This window comes from Oncorhynchus keta, chromosome 24 (assembly GCF_023373465.1).
Source record: "Oncorhynchus keta strain PuntledgeMale-10-30-2019 chromosome 24, Oket_V2, whole genome shotgun sequence".
NCBI classification, from domain to species: Eukaryota; Metazoa; Chordata; class Actinopteri; order Salmoniformes; family Salmonidae; genus Oncorhynchus; species Oncorhynchus keta.
The window spans coordinates 3,039,565-3,047,064 of NC_068444.1; the positions used below are offsets into that span (position 1 = coordinate 3,039,565).

At 48.9% G+C, this 7,500-nt stretch overlaps 1 protein-coding gene and 1 long non-coding RNA gene across 15 annotated transcripts in view; both read right to left on the reverse strand.

Annotated features, from left to right (window-relative positions):
- The window catches only part of LOC118381162 (transforming acidic coiled-coil-containing protein 2-like), an 85,268-nt gene that overhangs the window by 67,321 nt on the left and 10,447 nt on the right, over positions 1-7,500 (reverse strand). The gene's annotated exons all lie outside the window — the stretch shown is intronic.
- Positions 1,187-2,307, reverse strand: LOC127911295 (uncharacterized). Of its 3 annotated transcripts, XR_008077778.1 has the most exons (4): positions 2,145-2,307; positions 1,829-1,996; positions 1,507-1,548; positions 1,187-1,464 (listed from the first exon to the last, which is right to left on the reverse strand). It is a non-coding gene; the product is annotated as an uncharacterized LOC127911295 (long non-coding RNA). The 3 variants fall into 3 exon arrangements; XR_008077777.1 differs by having other exon boundaries at positions 1,187-1,548; positions 1,871-1,996; XR_008077776.1 differs by having other exon boundaries at positions 1,187-1,548.

Here is a 7,500-nt window from a genome sequence, read left to right on the forward strand (position 1 = left end):
CCCTCTACATATCTACCTCTACATATCTACCTCTACCTATCTACCTATGGTACTGGCCTGTATGTCATCACCTTCCCCCTCTACATATCTACCTCTACCTATCTACCTCTACCTATCTACCTATGGTACTGGCCTGTATGTCATCACCTTACCCCTATACATATCTACCTCTACCTATCTACCTCTACCTATCTACCTATGGTACTGGCCTGTATGTCATCACCTTACCCCTATACATATCTACCTCTACCTATCTACCTCTACCTATCTACCTATGGTACTGGCCTGTATGTAATCACCTTACCCCTATACATATCTACCTCTACCTATCTACCTCTACCTATCTACCTATGGTACTTGCCTGTATGTAGTCACCTTCCCCCTCTACATATCTACCTCTACATATCTACCTCTACCTATCTACCTCTACCTATCTACCTCTACCTATCTACCTCTACCTATCTACCTCTACCTATCTACCTATGGTATTGGCCTGTATGTCATCACCTTACCCCTCTACATATCTACCTCTACCTATCTACCTCTACCTATCTACCTCTACCTATCTACCTCTACCTATCTACCTCTACCTATCTACCTCTACCTTTCTACCTATGGTACTGGCCTGTATGTCATCACCTTACCCCTATACATATCTACCTCTACCTATCTACCTCTACCTATCTACCTATGGTACTGGCCTGTATGTCATCACCTTACCCTCTACCCTCTACATATCTACCTCTACCTATCTACCTCTACCTATCTACCTATGGTACTGGCCTGTATGTCATCACCTTACCCCTATACATATCTACCTCTACCTATCTACCTCTACCTATCTACCTATGGTACTTGCCTGTATGTAGTCACCTTACATGAAGAATTCAAAGTTGGGCTCCAACATGTAAAAAATAGGGAGCTTGGGTCGCGAAACAACTGGAGGGATTCAACTAGCAACAGAAAGGGAAAGGGGGATACCTGGTCAGCCAGTCATCAGAACACAGACACTACAGCCAGTCACCAGAACACAGACACTAAGGGGGATACCTGGTCAGCCAGTCATCAGAACACAGACACTACAGATACCTGGTCAGCCAGTCATCAGAACACAGACACTAAGGGGGATACCTGGTCAGCCAGTCACCAGAACACAGACACTACAGATACCTGGTCAGCCAGTCACCAGAACACAGACACTAAGGGGGATACCTGGTCAGCCAGTCACCAGAACACAGACACTAAGGGGGATACCTGGTCAGCCAGTCACCAGAACACAGACACTAAGGGGGATACCTGGTCAGCCAGTCACCAGAACACAGACACTAAGGGGGATACCTGGTCAGCCAGTCACCAGAACACAGACACTAAGGGGGATACCTGGTCAGCCAGTCACCAGAACACAGACACTAAGGGGGATACCTGGTCAGCCAGTCACCAGAACACAGACACTAAGGGGGATACCTGGTCAGCCAGTCATCAGAACACAGACACTAAGGGGGATACCTGGTCAGCCAGTCACCAGAACACAGACACTAAGGGGGATACCTGGTCAGCCAGTCAGCCAGTCACAGACACTAAGAACACAGGGGATACCTGGTCAGCCAGTCATCAGAACACAGACACTACAGGGGATACCTGGTCAGCCAGTCACCAGAACACAGACACTAAGGGGGATACCTGGTCAGCCAGTCATCAGAACACAGACACTAAGGGGGATACCTGGTCAGCAAGTCATCAGAACACAGACACTACAGCCAGTCAACAGAAAGGGAAAGGGGGATACCTGGTCAGCCAGTCATCAGAACACAGACACTAAGGGGGATACCTGGTCAGCCAGTCATCAGAACACAGACACTAAGGGGGATACCTGGTCAGCCAGTCACCAGAACACAGACACTAAGGGGGATACCTGGTCAGCCAGTCACCAGAACACAGACACTAAGGGGGATACCTGGTCAGCCAGTCACCAGAACACAGACACTAAGGGGGATACCTGGTCAGCCAGTCATCAGAACACAGACACTAAGGGGGATACCTGGTCAGCCAGTCATCAGAACACAGACACTACAGCCAGTCAACAGAAAGGGAAAGGGGGATACCTGGTCAGCCAGTCAACAGAACACAGACACTAAGGGGGATACCTGGTCAGCCAGTCACCAGAACACAGACACTAAGGGGGATACCTGGTCAGCCAGTCATCAGAACACAGACACTAAGGGGGATACCTGGTCAGCCAGTCACCAGAACACAGACACTACAGCCAGTCATCAGAACACAGACACTAAGGGGGATACCTGGTCAGCCAGTCACCAGAACACAGACACTACAGCCAGTCAACAGAACACAGACACTACAGCCAGTCACCAGAACACAGACACTACAGCCAGTCATCAGAACACAGACACTACAGCCAGTCATCAGAACACAGACACTACAGCCAGTCATCAGAACACAGACACTAAGGGGGATACCTGGTCAGCCAGTCACCAGAACACAGACACTACAGCCAGTCATCAGAACACAGACACTACAGAACACAGACACTACAGCCAGTCATCAGAACACAGACACTAAGGGGGATACCTGGTCAGCCAGTCACCAGAACACAGACACTACAGATACCTGGTCAGCCAGTCATCAGAACACAGACACTACAGAACACAGACACTACAGCCAGTCATCAGAACACAGACACTAAGGGGGATACCTGGTCAGCCAGTCACCAGAACACAGACACTACAGCCAGTCATTAGAACACAGACACTAAGGGGGATACAGAACAACAGACACTGGTCAGCCAGTCACAGAACACAGACACTACAGCCAGTCACAGAACACAGACACTAAGCCAGTCTACAGAACACAGATACCTGGTCAGCCAGTCATTAGAACACAGACACTACAGGGATACCTGGTCAGCCAGTCATCAGAACACAGACACTAAGGACACTACAGGATACCTGGTCAGCCAGTCACCAGAACACAGACACAATAGACACCTGGTCAGCCAGTCATCAGAACACAGACACTACAGGGGGATACCTGGTCAGCCAGTCATCAGACACTACAGCCAGTCTAAGGGGGATACCAGTCAGCCAGTACAGAACCAGAACACAGACACTAATAGACACTACAGCCAGTCATCAGAACACAGACACTACAGCCAGGATACCAGGTCAGACACTACAGCCAGAACACAGACACTAAAGGGGATACCTGGTCAGCCAGTCACCAGAACACAGACACTAAGCCAGGATACCTACAGCCAGTCTCAGCCAGTCACTACAGAACACAGACACTAAGGGGATACAGTCTACAGAACAACAGTCAGCCAGTCACCAGAACACAGACACTACAGGTCCATACCTGGTCAGCAAGTCATCAGACACACAGCCACACTACAGGGGGAACACAGACACTCAGCCAGTCACAGAACACAGACACTACAGCCAGATACCTGGTCAGAACCAGACACTACAGCCAACACAGAACACTAAGGGGACACTGGTCAGCCAGTCACCAGAACACAGACACTACAGAACAATAGGGGATAGACCTGGTCAGCCAGTCAGTCTTCAGAACCAGACACTACAGCCAGTCTACAGACACTACAGGAACAATAGACACTGGTCAGCCAGTCACAGAACACAGACACTACAGCCAGGGGATACCTGGTCAGCCAGTCAGCCAGTCCAGAACACAGACACAGGGGATATCTGGTCAGCCAGTCTTCAGAACACAGACACTACAGCCAGTCACAGAACAAGGGGATACCTACAGCCAGTCACCAGAACACAGACACTACAGCCAGTCATCAGAACACAGATACCTACAGCCAGTCACAGAACACAGACACTAGGGGGATACCTGGTCAGCCAGTCATTAGAACAATAGACACTACAGGGGATACCTGGTCAGCCAGTCACCACAGAACACAGACACTAAGGGGATACCTGGTAGACACAGCCAGTCATTAGAACAATAGACACTACAGCCAGTCACAGAACAAGGGGGACACTGGTCAGCCAGTCACCAGAACACAGACACTACAGCCAGTCTACAGAACAATAGGCCATACCTGGTCAGCCAGTCATTAGAACAATAGACACTAAGCCAGTCTACAGAACAATAGACACCTGGTCAGCCAGTCACAGAACAATAGACACTACAGCCAGTCTTCAGGACATACCTGGTCAGCCAGTCACCAGAACACAGACACTACAGAACACAGGGGATACCTACAGCCAGTCATCAGAACACAGACACTAGGGGGACACTACAGCCAGTCACCAGAACACAGACACTACAGCCAGTACCAGAACACAGACACTACAGAAGTCACAGAACACTAAGGGGGACACTACAGCCAGTCATCAGAACACAGACACTACAGCCAGTCATCAGAACACAGACACTACAGTCACCAGAACACAGACACTACAGCCAGTCTACAGAACAATAGACACCTACAGCCAGTCACCAGAACACAGACACTACAGCCAGTCTCAGAACAATAGACACTACAGCCAGATACCTAGACACTCAGCCAGTCATCAGAACACAGACACTAAGCCAGTCTACAGAACAATAGACACTAGCCCTGGTCAGCCAGTCACAGAACCAGAACACAGACACTACAGGACAGAACCTGACACTACAGCCAGTCATCAGAACACAGACACTAGCCAGTCTACAGGGACACTACAGCCAGTCTACAGAACAATAGAGCCAGTCTACAGAACAGCCAGTCATCAGAACACAGACACTACAGTCCAGATACCTGGTCAGAACAAGTCACCAGAACACAGACACTAAGCCAGTCTTCAGGATACAGCCACCTACAGAACACAGACACTCAGCCAGTCACCAGAACACAGACACTAAGGGGATACCTGGTCAGCCAGTCATCAGAACACAGACACTAAGAACAACAGGGGATACAGCCAGTCACCAGAACACAGACACTACAGCCAGTCTACAGAACAATAGACACTACAGCCAGTCATCAGAACACAGACACTACAGGTCTACAGAACAATAGACACTACAGTCAGCCAGTCACCAGAACACAGACACTAAGGGGATACCTGGTCAGACAGTCAGCCAGTCACAGAACTAAGGGGGATACTACAGCCAGTCACCAGAACACAGACACTACAGCCAGATACCTACAGGTCAGCCAGTCACAGAACACAGACACTACAGCCAGGGATACCTGGTCAGCAAGTCATCAGAACACAGACACTACAGCCAGGGGACTACAGCCCTACAGAACAATAGACACTACAGCCAGTCACAGAACACAGACACTACAGCCAGTCATCAGGATACCAGACACTACAGCCAGCCAATAGTCAGTCCAGAACACAGACACTACAGCCAGTCTACAGAACTGACACTACAGCCAGTCTACAGAACACAGACACTACAGCCAGTCATACACAGACACTACAGCCAGTCTACAGAACACAGACACTACAGCCAGGGATACAGAACAATAGACACTACAGCCAGTCACAGAACACAGACACTAAGGGGGACACTACAGCCAGTCAGCCAGTCAGTCTACAGAACACAGACACTACAGCCAGGGGATACCTGGCCAGCCAGTCACCAGAACACAGACACTACAGGGGGATACAGAACACAGGTCAGCCAGTCACCAGAACACAGACACTACAGCCAGGATACCTGGTCAGCCAGTCACCAGAACACAGACACTACAGCCAGTCTACAGGGATAGACCTGGTCAGCCAGTCACCAGAACACAGACACTACAGCCAGTCTACAGAACACAGACACTACAGCCAGTCTTCAGAACAATAGACACTACAGCCAGTCATCAGAACACAGACACTACAGCCAGTCTCATCAGAACACAGACACCTGGTCAGCCAGTCATCAGAACACAGAGCCAGTCTACAGACACTACAGCCAGTCTACAGAACACAGACACTACAGCCAGTCTACAGGGGAGACACTACAGCCAGCCAGTCATACAGAACACAGACACTACAGCCAACAGAACAGACACACAGACAGCCTACAGCCAGTACAGCCAGTCTACAGAACACAGACACTACAGCCAGTCTACAGAACACAGACACTACAGCCAGTCTACAGAACAATAGACCAGTCAGAACATAGACACTCAGCCAGTCTACAGAACAATAGACACTACAGCCAGTCTACAGAACAACAGACACTACAGCCAGTCATCAGAACATAGACACTACAGCCAGTCATTAGAACACACTACACAGTCTACAGAACAGATACTACAGCCAGTCACAATAGACACTACAGCCAGTCTACAGAACACAGACACTACAGCCAGTCTACAGAACAATAGACACTACAGCCAGTCTACAGAACCAGAACACAGAGTCACAATAGACACTACAGCCAGTCTACAGAACAGCTACAGTCAGTCTACAGAACAATAGACACTACAGCCAGTCTACAGAACACAGACACTACAGCCAGTCTACAGAACACAGACACTACAGCCAGTCTACAGAACAATAGACACTACAGCCAGTCTACAGAACAATAGACACTACAGCCAGTCTACAGAACAATAGACACTCCAGCCAGTCTACAGAACAGAACAATAGACACTACAGCCAGTCAACAGAACACAGACACTACAGCCAGTCTACAGAACAATAGACACTACAGCCAGTCATCAGAACACAGACACTACAGCCAGTCTACAGAACACAGACACTACAGCCAGTCTACAGAACAATAGACACTACAGCCAGTCTACAGAACAATAGACACTACAGCCAGTCTACAGAACAATAGACACTACAGCCAGTCTACAGAACACAGACACTACAGCCAGTCTACAGAACACAGACACTACAGCCAGTCTTCAGAACAACAGACACTACAGCCAGTCTACAGAACACAGACACTACAGCCAGTCTACAGAACACAGACACTACAGCCAGTCTACAGAACACAGACACTACAGCCAGTCTACAGAACAATAGACACGACAGCCAGTCACAGAACACAGACACTACAGCCAGTCTACAGAACAATAGACACTACAGCCACAGAACAACAGACACTACAGCCAGTCTACAGAACACAGACACTACAGCCAGTCAGTCTACAGAACACAGACACTACAGCCAGTCTTCAGAACAATAGACACTACAGCCAGTCTACAGAACACAGACACTACAGCCAGTCTACAGAACACAGACACTACAGCCAGTCTACAGAACAATAGACACTACAGCCAGTCTACAGAACACAGACACTACAGCCAGTCTTCAGAACAATAGACACTACAGCCAGTCTACAGAACAATAGACACTACAGCCAGTCTACAGAACAATAGACACTACAGCCAGTCTACAGAACAATAGACACTACAGCCAGTCATCAGAACACAGACACTACAGCCAGTCTACAGAACACAGACACTACAGCCAGTCTTCAGAACAATAGACACTACAGCCAGTCTACAGAACAATAGAC